Source organism: Magnolia sinica, chromosome 2, assembly GCF_029962835.1.
Source record: "Magnolia sinica isolate HGM2019 chromosome 2, MsV1, whole genome shotgun sequence".
In the NCBI taxonomy this organism is placed as follows: domain Eukaryota; kingdom Viridiplantae; phylum Streptophyta; class Magnoliopsida; order Magnoliales; family Magnoliaceae; genus Magnolia; species Magnolia sinica.
Window position 1 is genome coordinate 102,770,314 of NC_080574.1, and position 21,571 is coordinate 102,791,884.

Genomic DNA, 21,571 nt, shown 5'->3' on the forward strand with positions numbered 1-21,571 from the left:
AATACAGCAGTTGTCATTGACCTTTTTCTTGCATGGAAATCAAGTTCTCAATCAGAAAGTGGACTAGAGTAGTCCAATCTCTGTCATTTTTGGCTCATTGCTCACCAATGTATTGACAACCAGTGCACAGTCCCAATCACTATAAATATATAGAAAACGAGATGCGAAAATCTTATTTAAGGCAAGCATTTATAAAACTAAAGATTTTACATATATTCCAACCATCCACATTCGAAAGAAAAGAAAAAAAAAATCCCAATTTTATGAAGTGACACATTTCATTACAGAGATTTTCTAAAAATAAACAATTATAAATAAATAGAACATGAGATGTGAATATCTGAGCTAAGGCATGTATGTGTAGATCTAATGATTCTATATGTACTCCAACCATCCACACTCAAAAGAAAAGAAAAGAAAAGAAAATTCTTTTTTTTTTTTTGCCGAATTTTATGAACTAACACCATTCATTTGAAAAATTAGCTGAAAATAAAATATAAAAACTATAGAAAATGAGATGCAAAAATCTGATCTAAGGAATGCATTTGTACATTTAATGATTCTACATGTACATTTAGTTGTTCATATGCATCTTTTTGTTATAATGGTTATAGAATGTGGGAACCTAGACAGAATGGACCTAAAAAATATGGGCCCTTCTTTTTGTTATAATAGTTACAGAAAAATAACTGGCAGTGTATACTGAAACTTCTCACTTGTTTAAGATAGTTGTAAAAGGAGTTCGAATTTATTGTTAGAGTGAGGTGCTAACATAATCATTGTTTTTAAGATAATTCAAGCCTCTTAGTTGATTGGACCAGTACAATAAGGTCTCGACATGAATGTTCGGCATGATTATCTCTGGCATGCACAGACCGTGAATGGACCGAACAACCAACACCAAAAATGAGTAGTTCATATGCTTAGGAAAAGAGAAAATTGATTGTTTTCCTTTGATCAGGGAGTGTTGGGTGTTGTGTTACTATGTAGTCCTCAAAAGACATGGGCAATAACCATTACATAGATAACCAAGGGAATGGACTATTTCTACAAGAGGCCTTAAGAACGGCCAGGTGTTTTTTATTGCAATGATGGGCAAAACTTCTTATAAGACGTTTGTAATACACCTAATCAAAGGCCCTCTTGAGTGGTTCCTTGCCATTACAGGTATGGAACTAATTTTGTTAGAGGTTTTTGGATCCTCAACAAATTTTGAGAAATTGAGGCAAATCAGTGGATAGTATGCTCCTGGGGTGATTTTACTGTCAAAATTTAAAACCTTGCTAGATTTTTGTTTCATGAAACTAAGCATTACTTTAACTCCTCCCATATGAGTAATTGTTCCTTAGAGCTTCTGCTATTCATTTCCACTCTCAACCATACAAAATACCAACAGATGCAAATCAAATAATGCATAGAAGGGAGAGGTGAATGTATGCACTAGAATGAGATTACTGATGTATGCAGACTCATAGATAAAAGCATTGGAGAATAATACAGTAAAAGAATTACCATCAGCCAAAGGAAGGGGCCAGTTAACACAACAATGTCAAAAGAAACTCCTACCTCCTGTGCTTGAGATGTAACCGGACCTTCTGATGGATGATGTAGCAAGGTCTCTAATATTCAAATAAAAACATACAATTAATTATAATTTCATGCTCTATCTGGAAACGCCACAGCAATGCTGACCAAGTTTCTGCATGAAACATCACCAAACCATCACCACTTCTATTCTATAAGCATTGATCTACATAAACTTAAAAATAAGAAGAAAAAGAAATAGTTGCATCTCTGTACAGTTTAATGGTAAAGAAGCAGAAACAACATGTAGAGAGGAAAAGGACCAAAAAAACCACAAGTAATCAATGCGAGACAAATCTTCCTTCTTGCAGATCATAGACATTTCAAAGAACATAAGACTATACTCACTACCTGGCTTCTTTGAAAGATTGAACCATAACTAGCATCTTCTAAGTTCCAACAAGCCAAATGCGACCAGTCTCAGGAATTCAGGGAAGTGCCAAACCAAACCTGATTTGGAGGCACATCCAACGGTGGCAGCAGAGTCTAACCACAGATTCACATGATTCACCCATGTCAACCCAATTTTGACGCATCAGGAATATGGTCACACAACAGATAAAAAGCTGGGAAATAAATATTAGCCATTATGACAGCATTAAAGGTTTATATGGTAAAGAGATTTTAAAGATAGAGATGAAGAAATAATCAAGTTATCAATAAATAAATAATGAAATAGATGAAAAAACAGAGAAAAAATGCAAGGATTAAACCATTTTCCATGAATTAAGCAAATGAATTCATTCTAACCCATTTTGTTGAATATCCAAATGTAAGAATTTTTTATTTTTATTATTTATTATTATTATTATTTTTTGTGATATTCAATAGCTTTTCAGAATTCATATGTGGGTGCATACTTGTGCTCATTCACATGGACTTTGACTACATTTCTGAAATTTCTTTGGTTTTTCTAATTTTTGTATCTAATTTTGAATTTCTAGGCCTTAAAACAAGATTCGAGGTGCCGTCAACAATGCTAACAGAATCCTCCAGGTCAGATTGTTAATTGGACTTGATTTTATTTAAATGATCTTGATAATCCATTTTATTTAAATGAGTAGACCCGGATGTGCGTCGGAGCTATCCGGATGTTGAGCGGGGGTCCTTGGAAGGTGGGAATTGCTGTTATGACCATGATGAAGCTGTCCATTTCCTATGGACAGCATTGGAGTGGCCTGGCCATTTGGACAGGCCGTGTTTATATCTGTATTTGCTGAAAATTGATGGAGCAAACCCGGATGTGCATCGGAGCTATCCGGATGTTGAGTGGGGGTCCCTGGAAGGTGGGAACCGCTGTTATGAGCATGATGAAGCTGTCCATTTCCTATAGACAACATTGGAGTGGCCTGGCCATTTGGACAGGCCATGTTATGTATTTACTCGAAATTGATGGAATAGACCCGGATGTGCATCGGAGCTATCCGGATGTTGAGCGGGGGTCCCTGAAAGATGGGAGCCGCTGTTATGACCATGATAAAGCTGTCCATTTCCTATGGACAACATTGGAAGGGCCTGACCAATTGGATCAGGTCATGTTTATATTTGTATTTGCAGGGACCACACCCTTAACCTATAACCTAAACCTATTCTCAAATCCCAAAACCTATAATTACAACCTAAACCTTAACCTAAACTTATAACCTATAACCTAAACTCAATTCCCTAAACTCTAACCTACAACCTAACCTAAACCTATATTTATAACCTAAACCTATTCTCAAATCTCAAAACCTATAACTATAACCTAACCTTAACCAAAAACCTATAACCTATAACCTAAACTCATTTCCCTAAACCTTAACCTACGCCTTAACCTAAACCTATACTTATAACCTAAACCTATTCTCAAATCCCAAAACCTATAACTTAAACCTAAACCTTAACCTAAACCTATAACCTATAACCTGAACCTATAACCTAAACTCAATTCCCTAAACCTTAACCTATAACCTAACCTAAACCTATACTTATAACCTAAACCTTAACCAAAAACCTATAACCTATAACATAAACCTATAACCTAAACTCAATTCCTTAAACCTTAACATACACCCTAACCTAAACCTACACTTATAACCTAAACCTATTCTCAAATCCCAAAACCTATGAACCTAAACCTTAACCTAAACCTAAACCTATAACCTAATGCTATAACCTATAACCTAAACCTAAAACCTAAACCTAAACCTAAACTTATAACCTATAACCTAAACCTAAACCTAAAACCCAAACGTAAACCTGATCTCGAACCCGAACCTGATTTCTTAAACCTAAACCTTAACGTATTCTCAAATCCCTGAACCTAAACCTATAACCTAAACTCAATTCCCTAAACCTTAACCTATAACCTAACCTAAACCTAAACCTTTAACCTTAACTCAAACATAAAAACCTAAATCTAAACCTATGCATATAACCTAAACCTATTCTTACAACCTAAACCTATTCTCAAATCCCAAAACCTATAACCTAAACCTAAACCTTAGTCCAAACTTATAACCTATAACCTAAACCTAAAACCAAAACCTAAACCTAAACCTACACTTATAACCTATAGCCTAAATCTAAACCTAAAACCCAAATGTAAACCCGATCTTGAACCCGAACCCGATTTCCTAAACCTAAACCTTAACGTATTCTCAAATCCCTAAACCTAAACCTACACCTAATCTTAATCTCAACTCCCTAACCTAAACCTAAACCTAAACTTGAAAACCCAAACCTAAACCCGATCCCGAACCCGAACCCGATTTCCTAAACCTAAACTTATAACCTTAACCTAAACCTATTCTCAAATCTCAAAACCTATAACCTAAACCTAAACCTAAACCTCTATAACCTTAACCTAAACCTAAAACTTAACCTATAACCTAAACCTTAAACTATAACCTTAACTTATAACCTAAACCTATAACTTACACTCAATTTCCTAAACCTTAACCTATAACCTAACCTAAACTTAAACCTATAACTCGAACCTAATTTCCTAAACCTGAACTTTTAACGTATTCTCAAATCCCTAAACCTAAACCTACACCTAATCCTAATCTTAACTCCCTAACCTAAACCTAAACCTAAACCAAAACTTGAAAACCCAAACCTAAACCCAATCCCGAACCCGAACCTGATTTCCTAAACCTAAATTTATAACCTTAACCTAAATCTATTCTCAAATCCCAAAACCTATAACCTAAACATAAACCTAAACCTTAACCTAAACCTAAACCGTAACCTATAACCTAAACTCAATTTCCTAAACCTTAACCTATAACCTAACCTAAACCTAAACCTATAACCCGAACCCGATTTCCTAAACTTAAACCTTAACGTATTCTCAAATCCCTAAACCTAAACCTACACCTAATCCTAATCTCAACTCCCTAACCTAAACCTAAACTTAAACTTGAGAACCCAAACCTAAACCCGATCCCGAACACGAACCCGATTTCCTAAACCTAAACTTATAACCTTAACCTAAACCTATTCTCAAATCTCAAAACCTATAACCTAAACCTAAACCTATATAACCTTAACCTAAATCTAAAACTTAACGTATAACCTAAACCTTAACCTATAACCTTAACTTATAACCTAAATCTATAAGTTAAACTCAATTTCCTAAACCTTAACCTATAACCTAACCTAAACCTAACCCTATAACCCGAACCCGATTTCCTAAACCTAAACCTTACCGTATTCTCAAATCCCTAAACCTAAACCTACACCTAATACTAATCTCAACTCCCTAACCTAAACCTAAACCTAAACTTGAAAACCCAAACCTAAACCCGATCCCAAACCCGAACTCGATTTCCTAAACTTAAACTTATAGGTTATAGGTTAGGTTTAGGTTAAGGTTTTGGTTTTAGGTTTAGGTTAAGGTTTAGGTTTAGGGTATTTTTGTTTATGATGTTAAGCTTATATGTATTTATGCGTGAATGAATGTGATGTCGATAAAAATGTTTGTTTTTGGATGAATGTAGTTTATGTTTGGATGGATTTACTAGTTTGGGTTTAGATGGATGTGAATGTGAATATGATGAAATATATTATATAACAGTTGGATATTAGGATGAATAAAATGAAATATCTTGTAACAGGTGTATATCAGGAATTTTGTGCAGAATTTTGTGCTGGAATATTATTTTTTTAAAAAAAGAGACTTTTAGCGACGAAACTTTTCGCAGATAAAAGTTTTGCAAAATATTTTTAGCGACGAAAATTTTCATAGCTAAAAGTTTTGCAAAATATTTTTAGCAACGAAAATTTTCGTAGCTAAAAGTTATGCAAATATTTTTAGCGACGACAATTTTTGTAGCTAAAAGTTTTGTAAAATATTTTTAGCGACGAAAATTTTCATAGCTAAAAGTTATGCAAATATTTTTTAACGACGAAAATTTTCGTAGCTAAAAGTTTTGCAAAATATTTTTAGCGACTAAAATTTTCGTAACTAAAAGTTTAACATTCATTTGATGATGAATGTATGTTGTCTGTATAAGTGCATAAAACATGGAATAGATTAAGCCAAATAGCAAATATAATTCAGAGATAACTGAACAAAGCAAGCGGAAGACTTATAGAAATATATGTGTACAAGTGCAAATCCCTGAAGTACATATACATACCAGGTCGTATTTCAAGTGTTACTATCAAAATTATAAGTATCAAGTTACATCATTTAATTCCCCAAAGAAATCCCGGCATCCCGCGCATCAGAACAAGGCTCACTAGAACCCGTCTGAAAATTGCATAAAAGAGAATGCAGCCTCATCATCATCAATCTCCCGCTCTGCCTCGAAGTCGCATCAACATCTGCAACATCAGCAACTAAGACAGAGTCTGGTGAGTGTTTAATACCGCCCCAGAACGTGGGAGTGACTGATCAACTCAGTGGAACAATAAAGCAAAGGTTAACATGTTATTAGTTCAATCAAGCAGTAATGATAAAGCAGAACAATTAAACATGTCCTAAGTACTCTTGTTAATGCAAGGATGTATGCATAATGATGCGTGCCCTCACGCATACACCCTCAGCGTCTTCATCTTACGTTACGCATGATATTGCCTCAAAGTGCGCCACGTCTATAAAGCACATGCAAATGCGGTGCATGAACATGATTACCAAGTTGTTATTAGTCCTTTTCATACAGCAGGATTGGGAAGCTAAGGTACTTTCCTCATATCACCATCCAAACAGTGATCCATTCTAGGGTCGTCAGTCCTAGACATCTCATACGATCATATGTTTTTAGGTCGTTGCAAAGGGCTCGTCACCAATCAATGCACGCCTATCATACCTTCGTTACTACACTAAGGCTCATCACCTCAATGCAGTATCCAGGCATCTCGAGGTCACTACAGAGGGCTCGTCACCAATCAATGTAGGCCGACAGCACGAATATAGTGTCCCATACCACCATAATCGGCTCATAAGTTTAGTTACTCACTGGTCACTACGGGGAGGCTCGTCACCCCAGCGTAGGCCGACAGCTTGACCACGGTGTCCTATACCACCATGCCCGGCTCATAGTCTTAGCGGATCAAGGTACCATGGTTAGTAGGATTTCATCGGTAAGTTTGGTATCCTAGATTCAAACAGTAGCATCCATACATGGTGAACATACATCGGACAATCGGGTTACTTGACGAAGTCGACTAGCACGAGCGCACGTTGGGTTGAACGACAAAGAGTGCGGAAACACTCCGCGTGGCCAAACCACTGCCGACAACTCTAATACGACTCGGGTTCGTCTAATCACATCCTACGTGGCGAAAGCAACCTCAGCCACGATCTTAAGGCCGATTACCGATTTCCTGGACTAATGCATAGTCCCACACACATTCCACTACAACAGATATTCATATCTACAATTTATAATAGTAATAGAACAACAACTCAAATCATGTAGTACGTAAGCATTTGAAGAATATCAACTTAACATGGAATTTCACATAAGTAAGACTTGAAATTAAACAATAAGGAATGTAACTTGCATGAAGGAAGTCATACACACTATTGGGAGAGTTGAGAATCGCTTCTCAACGCCCATACTAGGTTGATATATCACACTTTAGATCATTCAGACATTTCTACAAACACTTAGAATACATAATACAACATACATGACGTATGTTGAAATACACACATTTGGAGAATCCCTTTTACCAAGGAGTTGCCGCACATACAATTAGCATAAGTACACGACAGATAATCATGGCAATCACATGTTCATATTTTATACGCATACGGTACTTTATACATACACATAGAATACACAAATCTCAATGTAACACATGCATATCAGGAACGCGACATAAACATAACATTTGACATGTGAAAACTCATCCATAGCAAGAATAAACCATTCACTAACATTGAAAGCCTTGAAAACCATAACCTATACGATTAAAGTCCGCACCTTAATCCAGAAAAGAGCACCGAACTGATTTCAGACGATATGTCTTCGTCAATGGCGACAGAAAAACCTAAGGCAAGAATAGAAATGAGCTACAACATCACAAAGACTTTTCTAAGCTCTAACACAGATTAGGGTTAGGTTAACTTACCCAAAGATGAACTCAGAATCGCCAGAATAACGATTCAAAAGTGAAGGTTTAAAGAAGAAGAAGAACAGAAAAGAATCTAAGATGATTCTCCAACTTCTCTCTCACTTTCTCTTTCTTTTCCCTCTCTCTTTCCAAGCTAGGGTTAGGAAATTCGTATGGAAAAGAGAACTAGGGTTTTAAGGTCTATAAATAGGCCTAACATTGATGAAAATAACCCAGAGCTAAGGTATACTTAGGGTATAACCAAAACCAGATCCAACGAAGCACTTCCGGTGGGCCTAATACCACGAAAGGTCGGACTTAAGCTCACTGACCATGGATCTACGTCAAGCTGAATTTTCGTATCGACCGGATCTTCAGATCAGCCGTGGCGGACCACTCTCAATTCAACGGTCACCGAATCTCGATCAGGTCCACAAGCACAAGGACATGCATGGGCCACCTTCCCTGATCAGAGGGTGAAATTGGGTCAGAATCCAATGGTCAGATTGCTTAAAATCATCGCGCAAGCGACATGACTTAGATTTCATAAAATCTTATTTAATTTCCAACCGTTCTCACACTCTTCACTCCGAACTCAATCAAATCGACCCAGGACATCATCTGGACTTGATTTTTAAGGTGATGGCCAAGTCCAACATGGTGACTGCAACAGCCTAAGATCATCGCTATCGGACTTTCGACGCACGGTCCAGGTCCGATCCAAAACTTCTAAAAATTTCCAAGAAGAACTGGATTTAGCGATGGATCCCAAATTTCAGAGTAACATAGCGCTAACCATTCTACAGGTTTAGAGTCATACAGATCAAATTTAAAGTGATTGATGTAAATTTCACAAGCAATCGAGTTAAGTGCTAATTACCCCAAAAAGCTTCTAAGGAAACAGAGGTAGTACTCGGGTCTTGGCACAAAATTTTCCGGGTCATTACAATCTACCCCCCTTAAAGAAAATTTCGTCCTTGAAATTCATACCTTCTCATATTCCTCAAGGATATGAGGGTAGCTCTTCCTGACCTCAGCTTCAGATTCCTAAGTAGCCTATTCCTCACTATGATGTATCCATAGCACCTTCACAAGAGGGATGACCTTGCTATGCAATACCTGCTCCTTCCTGTCTAGAATACGCATCGGTCGCAGTACATATGTGGCATCCTTGCTCAACTGCACCTGCTCCCAACTGATAATATGCGAAGGATCAGGAATGTACTTCTTCAACATAGAAACATGAAATACGTTATGCACGCCCGCAAGAGGTGTGGGCAAAGCAAGGCGGTAAGCTACCGCTCCCACTCGATCCAGAACTTGAAATGGACCAATAAATCTCGGCGTAAGCTTCCCCTTCCTACCGAACCGTAGAACTCCCTTCATAGGAGAGACCTTCAGAAAAACATAATCTCCAACCTCAAACTCAAGCGGTCGATGCCTCGTATCAGCATAACTCTTCTGCCTACTCTGGGCTGTCAGAAGTCGACGTCGAATGATGTCAACTTTCTCTGAAGTCACCTGCACCAACTCCGGGCCAAGCAAACTACGCTCACCAACTTCTGCCCAGCAATGCAGTGCTCTGCACGGGCGACCATACAACGCCTCATAGGGAGCCATGCCAATACTCGCCTGGAAACTGTTGTTATACACGAACTCTGCATACTGGAGACATTCATCCCAACTGTCCTTAAAATCTAAAACACAAGCTCGCAACATGTCTTCCAGGACCTGATTCACGCGCTCCGTCTGCCCATCTGTTTGCGAATGAAACGCGGTGCTGAACTTCAGTTTCACACCCATCGCTTCCTAAATACGAGTCCAGAAGATAGATGTGAAATGCGTGTCTCTATCAGACACAATCTCCAAGGGAACTCCATGCAGACGCACAATCTCCTTGATATACATCCTAGCCAACTCGTCTGCAGAGTTTGTGACTCTGATCGGTAAGAAATGAGCCGACTTCGTCAATTGGTCGACTATCACCCAAATAGAGTCATATCCCTTCCTCGTTCTCGGTAACCCAGAAATAAAGTCTATAGAGATGAAGTCCCACTTCCATTCTGCTATGGGCATGGGCTGCAGCAACCCAGGAGGTCGGCAATGCTTTGCCTTGACCTGCTGGCACGTGAGACAACAAGAGACAAACTCAGCAATATAGACCTTCATATTGTCCCACCAATAAGATCTCCTCATATCCTGATACATCTTCGTGCTACCTGGATGCATCGCAAGCTTAGAACTATGAGCTAACTCAAGAACCTCCCGTCTCAAGTCAGGGATGTCAGGAACACATAACCGGCCACGAAATCGTAGGCCCCCATCAGAACTAACACTCCAGTCAGAGTTTTCATCTGTACCAACCCGCTTCCTCATCTTCACCAAAAGCTCATCATCTGCCTGAGTTGCAACGATCCTCTCGTTGATAAGGGGGTGTACACGAATGTGTGCGATAACCTCATACGGGTCAACCACCGTAAGCTTCTACTCAAAATCTCGCACGAACTCTAACATATCCCACTCTGCTATCATCAGCGGAGCCTCAAACTCAATAGCCTTCCTGCGACTCAACGCATCTGCCACAAGGTTCGCCTTGCCCGGATGGTAAGAAACATCGAACTTAAAGTCCTTCAATGTTTCTATCCATCAGCGCTGCCTCATATTTAAATCACGCTGCGTGAAAATATACTTAAGGCTCTTGTGGTCGCAAAAGAGCTCGAACTCCTCACCATAGAGGTAATGTCTCTAGAGCTTTAATGCGAAAATGACAGCTGCTAACTCCAGGTCGTGCGTAGGGTAATTCTCTTCGTGTTTCTTCAACTAACGCGAAGCATAAGCAATTACCCTGTCCTTCTGCATAAGGATACAACCCAGACCAACGCGAGAGGCGTCAGTATATATAATATACTTAACCCCTTGCTCTGACAATACTAGCACAGGTGCGGACGTCAACTTGTCCTTCAGCTCCTGAAAAGCTTCCTCCGCCCTCTCATTCCAAGCAAACTTCAAATCCTTCCGTGTCAACTGCGACAACGGTCTGGCAATCTTTGAGAAGTCTTGAATGAAGCATCGATAATAGCCTGCAAGACCTAGAAAGCTCCTTACCTCAGTAACTGAACCAGGCTGCTTCCAGTCCTGCACTGCAGCTACCTTGGCAAGATCGACAGCTATCCCTTCCTTGGACACCACATGTCCCAGGAACTTGACTTCCTCTTTCCAGAAATCACACTTCTTGAACTGCACAAAAAGCTGATTCTTTCTAAGAGTATCCAAAATCGCTCTTAAGTGCTCCTCGTGTTCTTCCCGACTCACAGAATAAATCAAAATGTCATCGATAAAAACAATGACGAATCGGAACAAGAATGGCCGAAACACCCTGTTCATCAGATCCATGAACATGGCCGGTGCGTTCGTAAGACCGAACGACATCACAAGGAACTCATAGTGACTGAAGCTAGTCCTGAAAGCGGTCTTCTGCACGTCCTCATCCTTAACGCGCAACTGATGATACCCTGACTGCAGATTAACCTTCAAAAAGTACTGTGCCCCCTTCAACTGATCAAACAGATCATCAATCCTGGGCAAAGGGTACTTATTCTTCACAGTTACCAGATTCAACCTGCGATAATCAATACATAATCGTAAAGAACCATCTTTTTTCTTCACAAGCAAAACAGGTGCTCCTCAAGGAGACACACTAGGCCGAATAAAACCCAAATTCAGCAAACCATTTATCTGCTTCCTCAACTCCTCCATTTCACTCGGAGGCATACGATAGGTGGGCAAAGAAATGGGTGCCGGACCAGGCATGAGATCGATAGAAAAATCAATCTCACGCTGAGGAGGTAATCCAGGAATCGACTCAAGCACATCTTCAAACTCCCGAACTATCGGCGTGCTAACTAACGCCGATTCAGCCATACTCTCCAACAGAGAAGTATAATAATCAAGACAAAAAGGGTAACTGACCTGAACTGGGAAAGTAACTGTCTCGCCCTCAGGTCCATGGATGATCACCGACCTTGCTTCACAATCAATCCCAGCTCGCATCCTCGTGAGCCAATCCATACCCATATTAACATCGTAATGATAAAGGGGTGCGACAAAGAAATCAACACGGATCGATCCACTTCCTAGATCGACCAAACAATCCATACAACGCTTGCTCATAGCAGAGAAAATTCCCGTAGCAGTAGTAAGCGTCACTCCTTGCATAGAAACAGTGCTCAAACCCAAACGCCTAACTGCCGCATAAGATATAAGAGAAGTAGTGGACCTTATATCCACCAACATAGAAACGGGAATACCTTCAATGTGCGCTGTAACCTCGAAGGATCTCGGCACCAAGTTAGACATAGGCGCTTCAACTGAGAGCGCATGAACTCGAGCCTACTACTGACGATTCAGCGGAGAAACTATGGGCCGCTAAGGTGGCCTGAAGCTAGGTACTGCAGGTCTGAAGGATGGATGAGCTGGCGCTGAACGAAGAGGTGGAGGAGAAATAACCTGAGGCATCGGACGGCTAATCCTCTACGGTGGAGTAAAACCACTGGCCCGCATACGCGAAAAGTAAAAACGGTACAAATGCCCCATCTTCCCACAATACGAACAGCGAAGATCAGCTCCCATCTACTGAGCGGGCGGCGCTGAACGCCTAGGAGGAGAATCTGCCCGTGGCCTCTTGCCAAGGAAAGGTGCACCCTGAAAGTTCGGTCGCGGCCTAAGAACCATTGGTGCTCGCATACGGGACGACCTGTCCCCGTCCTGCTCTGCTCGCAAGGACATGCTCACCAACTCCGTATAGGAAGAAATGCTAGCACAGCAAATCTTCGATCAGATCTCAGGCCTCAATCCCTCAGAGAAACGCCGCATCCTCATCGGCTGATCGCCCAGAATTAAAGGCACATACCGACCTAACTCAGTGAACCGGTTCTCATACTCCGTCACCGACAGCCCTCCCTGGCGGAGGCGAAAGAACTCACTCTCTTTCTCATGTCGGTACGTGACCGGGAAATACTTCTCGTGGAAGCGTGCCTCAAATGCCTGCCACGACCACTCAAAATCTTCCTCGACAGTGCGAAAAACAGTCCCACCATAGACTGGCCTCCTTCTCAAACATGAAGGAGGCAAGCTCAACCTGCTCAACCTCTGAACAATGCAGCGGTCTCAGCATCTTAGAGATGCGATCGATCCAATACTCGGCCTCCTCGGGTCTTTGAGAACCTGCAAATGTAGGAGGTCGTAAGCACTGAAATTGCTCAAAAGTGCCGCTCGCACTGGCGCTCTCAGATGGAGGCATAAGTGAAGCAGGAGGAATCGCCCCCACTGACTGAGCAAAGATGCCAGCCACGGAAGATAGGAACTGTTGCTGCTGCTGCCGCTGGTGCTGCTGCTGCTGCATCAACAGCATCATCTGCTTAAATCTATCAGACGGTGGAGCAGACGAAGATGCACGGCTCGGCTCAGGAACCGAAGGCTTGACTGGATGAGCCATAGGTGTTGGCCCAACACCGGCATGAGATGGGCCCGCCTGTGGATCTGACTGGCTATCGCTCAAGGGAGGAACCCTAGCAAGCAACTCAACCAAGGAGAAACGGGCCGAAGACTTCAAACCCTTAGGAGGTATTCCCTACATTCAACAGAGGATGCAACCTGTAAGATTCTACGTCCACATAATCCATCCACACAGCATTCACAGCACAACTCCAAAGATAAACAACATGCATATTCCATTAATCAAAATCGTCGCAATACAAGTAGTGCAGCATGACATGAATCACGACTAGGAAAGCATGAGAACCACAACATCTAACACTTCAACAACAACAAACAACCACAAACAACCTCCAACTACAAAGCCAACAATGGCTACACACAGAAAGAAACAACAAACAAAGCAAAGGACGACGACAACGACAACTGCTCGTCGGAATCAGGAGATGGAGGCGGGGCATCCTTATCCTGCAAGCAACACAGGATAGACTTCAGAGTTCGAGTCACCTTCTTAAACTTATGCTTCACAAGGCCTCGAAGATCCATGATATCCTGGCGTAGAACAGCCTGCCCTTCTTCAAGCCGAACAGTACGGGCATCCCTGGCAGCCTGATCTGCGCTCTGCTCTGGTGCCACAGGAGGAGAGCTCTCACTCGTATCTTGTGCCTCAACCTCCTCCTTGTCCTGCTCTATTTCTTCTTCAATCTCAGCACCACATTCAGCATAACTCTCATCCTCATCACTCTCTGACTCATCCTCACTCTCTGAGGCCTGCAGACGAGGACCAATCTCCATTTGCTTAAGGGTTATCAGATTAATATGACGAACAGGAACCGGCTTCTCTGCTCCAAGCCTATAGCCAAACTCATGAGCAAGCTTACAAATGAGGCGGCCAAAATGAAGCGATTCGGTCCTCCTAGTCGAACGAGCGATGAGAATAATCTGACGTAAGATGTACGTCAGCACACACAACTTCGCTTCTTGTCCCACCTGATACAGAAAATCCACCATCAGGCGCGTACACTCGCTGCGATTGCTCCACCTTGGATATACATTAAACGTACACATGTGGTGAAGCAAGCGAAAGTCGTCCGTCATGTTGGTAGCCAGAAGACTCCTATTAGGCTACCATTCGACCAGACGACCACACAAGGATCGGGTGCGACGATCCCTCTCGCGCATACTGTTCAAATTCTTCTCGCTGACATGCACCTCACCAAGTGGCACATTCAAGAGTCGGGATATCAAAGCGACGTTGATCGTAGCCTCCCGACCGCTACCACAAGGAATCTTGAACTGCAGAGGCTCCAGCGAAGGATCACGAATATTGGCATAAAAAGCTCGAACAGTACTTGCATTCGCGCGATACTCGCCCTCAAACAAGGGACACCAACCAGCCCTTTCCAGGCGCTCCAACAACAGAAACTCGTCAAATAGCCGCGGATCAACATGAGCCTCAAAAAGGACTCTACGGCCTTCATAGACTCCATGTGACAACTCTGCCAACAAGGTCCTACCAATGGGAGCTCGAGGATCAAGGTCCCACTTGGTCTGAAATTCACGGGTGGCGGTCGTGCTTGCGGCGGCACCTCTCGGCCTCCGTGCACGGGTTGGGCGGCTAGGCCCGGCTTCATCCACGGGCACTCTCTTCTTACCCATCAAAGAAAGAAGGGAGGAAATGGAAAAAATGGCCGTGATAAACTCAAAGAGGGCCATGAGAAATGAGAGAAATGAGAGAAACAAGAAGAATGGTGGATCTCCCACACACTTGAGATCCCCAAAGAGGATTGAGAGCTCAAATGAAAAGGAAATGGAGTGAAATCAACAATGGGGGTGAGGGTTTTGAGATGGGTAGGTAGGGTTTGCACAAAAATGGTAGAAGAAAAAGATTTGGAGAAGATTTGAAGGAGTTTGGAGAAGAACTTGAAGGAAATGAGAGCTTGGGAGGGAGGTTTGTGAAGGAACTAGGGTATAGAAGGGGTTTTAATCGATGAACCATGGAAAGGTGGGCCACACTAGGCCAAACATACGTCGGCCCGAGCCGGCACGCCCAGCCTGGCCCGCTGATCGGTGAGCCCTCGCCGTTTGGGCGAGGTCCTCCTGATCCCTTATGTTCAAAATGATGTGGGTCCCCCCCTGGGCCCCACTGAAAATGCCCCGATCGGCCCCTTTGCTTGGTTCGACACTTATCGGGCCATTCGGGTAGAAATCTGATACAAACAGAGATTTCTTGAAGATTTAAGGGTTGAGATGGGAAGATAGACCATCTATACTCATTAATAGATGATCTAGGAAAGGTTTCGAGTCGCTGTGTGTGATCAGGAGAGAGCACAGACTTGATTTTGGTGATCGTTTTCAATAAACTTTCGCCGATAGAAGCAACGGAACACAAACACACAATCTACGATAAACTCGCCCCCAAATACACTAAAGTGGCGACAGCGTACGGTGTGTGACCATAACTCAGGTCCGGTTTAATCCAGATCATGCTCTGATACCAACTTATAACGCCCTGAAATTCGGGGGTCGAGCATAACTCAGCTCCCGAGTTCCAAACCATCACCTATGCAACATATTTGATGATGGATGTATGTTGTCTGTATAAGTGCATAAAACATGGAATAGATTAAGCCAAATAACAAATATAATTCAGGGATAAGTGAAGAAAGCAAGCGAAAGACTTATAGAAATATGTGTACAAGTGCAAATCCCTGAAGTACATATACATACCAGGTCGTATTTCAAGTGTTACTATCAAAATTACAAGTATCAAGTTACATCATTTAATTCCTCAAAGAAATCCCGGCATCCCGCGCATCAGAACAAGGCTCACTAGAACCCGTCTGAAAACTGCATAAAAGAGAATGCAGCCTCATCATCATCAAGCTCCCGCTCTGCCTCAAAAGTCACATCAACATCTGCAACATCAGCAACTAAGACAGAGTCTGGTGGGTGTTTAACACCGCCCCAGAACGTAGGAGTGAGTGATCAACTCAGTGGAACAATAAAGTAAAGGTTAACATGTTATCAGTTCAATCAAGCAGTTATGATAAAGCAGAACAATTAAACATGTCCTAACTACTCTTATTAATGCAAGGATGTATGCAGAATGATGCGTGCCCTCACGCGTACACGCTCAGCGTCTTCATCTTACGTTACACATGATATCGCCTCAAAGTGCGCCACGTCTACAAAGCACATGCAAATGCGGTGCATGAACATGATTACCAAGTTGTTATTAGTCTTTTTCATACAGCAGGATTGGGAAGCTAAGGTACCTTCCTCATATCACCATCCAAACAGTGATCCATTCTAGGGTCGTCAGTCCTAGACATCTCATACGATCATATGTTTTCAGGTCGTTGCATAGGGTTCGTCACCAATCAATGCACGCCTATCATACCTTCGTTACTATACTAAGGCTCGTCACCTCAATACAGTATCCAGGCATGCTCGAGGTCACTACAGAGGGCTCGTCACCAATCAATGTAGGCCAACAGCATGAATATAGTGTCCCATACCACCATAATCGGCACACGAGTTTAGTTGCTCACTGGTCACTATGGGGAGGCTCGTCACCCCAGCGTAGGCCGACAGCTCGACCACGGTGTCCCATACCACCATGCCCGGCTCATGAGTCTTAGCGGATCAAGGTACCATGGTTAGTAGGATTTCATCGGTAAGTTTGGTACCCTAGATTCAAACAGTAGTGTCCATACATGGTGAACATACATCGGACAATCGGGTTACTTGACGAAGTCGACTAGCACGAGCGCACGTTGGGTTGAATGACATAGAGTGCGCAAACACTCCGCGTGGCCAAACCACTGCCGACAATTCTAATACGACTCGGGTTCGTCTAATCACGTCCTACGTGGCAAAAGCAACCTCAGCCACGATCTTAAGGCCGATTACCGATTTCCTAGACTAATGCATAGTCCCACACACATTCCACTACAACGGATATTCATATCTACAATTTATAATAGTAATGGAACAACAACTCAAATCATGTAGTACGTAAGCATTTGAAGAATATCAACTTAACATGGAATTTCACATAAGTAAGACTTGAAATTAAACAAGGAATGTAACTTGCATGAAGGAAGTCATACACACTAGTGGGAGAGTTGAGAATCGCTTCTCAATGCCCATACTAGGTTGATATATCACACTTTAGATCATTCAGACATTTCTACAAACACTTAGAATACATAATACAACATATATGATGTATGTTGAAATACACACATTTGGACAATCCCTTTTACCAAGGAGTTGCCGCACATACAATTAGCATAAGTACACGACAGATAATCATGGCAATCACATGTTCATATTTTATACGCATACGGTACTTTATACATACACATAGAATACACAAATCTCAATGTAACACATGCATATCAGGAACGCGACATAAACATAACATTTGGCATGTGAAAACTCATCCATAGCAAGAATAAACCATTCACTAACATTGAAAGCCTTGAAAACCATAACCTATACGATTAAAGTCCGCACCTTAATCCAGAAAAGAGCACCGAACTGATTTCAGATGATATGTCTTCGTCAATGGCGACAGAAAAACCTAAGGCAAGAATAGAAATGAGCTACAACATCACAAAGACTATTCTAAGCTCTAACACAGATTAGGGTTAGGTTAACTTACCCAAAGATGAACTCAGAATCGCAAGAATAACGATTCAAAAGTGAAGATTTAAGGAAGAAGAAGAACTAGAAAGAATCTAAGATGATTCTCCAACTTCTCTCTCACTTTCTCTTTCTTTTCCCTCTCTCTTTCCAAGCTAGGGTTAGGAAATTCGTATGGAAAAGAGAACTAGGGTTTTAAGGTCTACAAATAGGCCCAACATTGATGAAAATAACCCCAGAGCCAAGGTATACTTAGGGTATAACCAAAATCAGATCCAACGAAGCACTTTCGGTGGGCCTAATACCACGAAAGGTCGAACTTAAGCTCACTGACCATGGATCTAAGTCAAGCTGAGTTTTCGTACCGACCGGATCTTCAGATCAGCCGTGGCGGACCACTCTCAATTCAACGGTCACCGAATCTCGATCAGGTCCACAAGCACAAGGACATGCCTGGGCCACCTTCCCTGATCAGAGGGTGAAATTGGGTCAGAATCCAATGGTCAGATTGCTTAAAATCAACGCGCAAGCGACACGACTCAGATTTCATAAAATCTTATTTAATTTCCAACCGTTCTCACACTCTTCACTCCGAACTCAATCAAATCGACCCAGGACATCATCTGGACTTGATTTTTGAGGTGATGACCAAGTCCAACATGGTGACCGCAACAGCCTAAGATCATCGCTATCGGACTTTCGACACGAGGTCCAGGTCCGATCCAAAACTTTCAAAAATTCTCAAGAACAACTGGATTTAGCGATGGATCCCAGATTTCAGAGTAACATAGCGCTAACCATTCTACAGGTTTAGAGTCATGCAGATCAAATTTAAAGTGATTGATGCAAATTTCACAAGCAATCGAGTTAAGCGCTAATTATCCCAAAAAGCTTCTAAGGAAAACAGAGGTAGTACTTGGGTCTTGGCACAAAATTTTCTGGGTCATTATAGGTTAGGATTCATGAAAAACGGCTATGAGAGGATAAAAGAGGATAAAAACCTGAGCTAAAAGATGATCCCGCGTGTGGACAGCAACAATAGCCTAGACGGATGTGCGTGTGATCCCGGCCGCACGTGTGTGGGGCCCACTATTAAGAAAAAAGCCACCTTGGCCCTGGTCGGCCCGGGATGGACTCTAAAACCCCCAAATCTCAGCTTGATCCGATGTACGGTTTGTGCGTAGTGCTCCGTTGAAGTTTCAGCTCGCCTACGGGCCGAAATCTGGAAACCTGCTGTGATGAAGAAATCTGATGCAACAAAAGGACAAATTTGAAGTACGGATGATGGGGGAAGATGAAAAAAAGATGATGGAAGATGGGGGTGAATTGAGATTGATGTGGCTTCGAACCACGGTAGTTAGCCCTTCGAAAAGGGAGGGCTTCGCACCCACTTTTGAATTCTTTCACAACTCACGAAGAGAGCAGAAAAATAAGCAGGAATTTTTTATTAACTTCAATGAATGAAAAGAACTATAAGAGGTGCCTATTTATAGGGAGAACCTTATACCCAAAAACTCGCATCATGTGCGACACCTATTACTTGGCGATGAAGTAAACTAAAATAAAAACCAAACAAGGAAATCTAAAGCATTCACGATGTTCTAAATAATAACAATAAGCAAAACCTAAAATATAAAACCAATCCGACGAGTGGGCCACGATCATGAGATCCCATGGTGGGCTTTTCTTGACTATCGGGTCACTTTTCTAAACCAAAACTTGACTTCTAGCTAGGAGGCCCTCCCTGGATGTCATCATCGAGCTAGATCGATGGTGGGGTCCTCCTTCTACGTACGTACGTGCATAGGGGGGGTGGCGTGAGTGCGCGTGATGTCCCCATCAATTCTCCCCGGCTGCAAAAATTTCGCCACTGGTGAAATAAAACTCCTGAACTGCTCCAGGATGTCAGGATCAAGTCTCTAAAGCTCCTCCTCAGTGAGCTACGTGCTGTCTGAAGCTGGGCGTAACTTCCATTTAACCACGTACTTCTGAAACCCGCCATCCGACGTTGAAACTATCTGATGGTCCAGGATATCCTCTATTTCTTTTTTGGGTGTGTGAAGGTTAGGTATGAGAGATAGAGGCTGGGAAAATGAGTTGGGAAGGATAGGTATGGGAGGTAGAACTGGGAAGATGGGTCGAGATGGGTAGGTATGGGAGGTAGAGGCTGGGAACATGGGTCGGGATGGGTAGGTATGGGACGTAAAGGCTGGAAAAATGGGTTGGGAAGGGTAGATATGGGAGGTAGAGGCTGAAAAAATGGGTCGGGACGGGTAGCCATGAGATGTAGAGGCTGAAAAAATGGGTCCGGAAGGGTAGGTATGAGAGGTAGAGGCTGAGAAGAAAGGTTAGGAAAAGTAGATATGGGAGGTAAATGCTGAAAAAATGGGTTGGGAATGGGCCATGGTTCAATGGATAAATATGGGAAATCAGGATGGGTAGGCGAAGGGCCGAATAAAGTATCAATGGTCCCCTAAAAAATAACTAAATCCTTCACATCCGATGTGAAACTAATTCCCATGAAAGGTGGAAGATCTACCTCATACACATTGAGACCGTTTCGTTTTATAAGTTTGACGAGTCCAGCGCTACACGTGTGTAACTTATGAACGACCCTCGAAGGATACCGCTCGGGCCTGATGCAAATCATCACAGAGTCCCCAATATTGAATCCTTTGAAACATTTATACTGGTCTGTAGAAAATGTGCAATGTTCATTATTAGTCATGATCTTCTGCCTGATTTCTTGATGCCATGAATGAATGTGATGCGCAAAAGACTCTGCAGACTCTAACGGCCTATGGGACAGTGATATAGGGATAAGATCAATAAGTTTCCTAGGTTTATAATCAGTAATGACTTCACAAGGAGTTAGACCTGTGGACCTATCGACAAAATTATTCAACATAAACTTGGTTGTAGGTATTACGGTGTCTCATGTTCTGGTGTGCTCTATATCCCTCCTAGGGGACTCATCCAGTAGATCATCAGGACAAACATCATGAAACTCATCCACTACCAGAATGACCTCAGTGGGTAACTTTATACTAACATTTGGTGTACTCTCTCCAGTCACGAGGCTGCACATGTTGTACCCCTCAAAATAGTGGTCTTGATGTCCCTCATGGGGTGGGTACATGGTTGCACGCCCATAACTGATTCCTTGGCCAACTCCATTCATTGGTCTATCCTTTAGGCCACCTGCCTGAGATTGGACATCTACCCTAATGGTGGGTTTGTCCTAGCGATGGACTTTAGTCGGGCAATGTGTTCATCAAGTTGCTCAAAG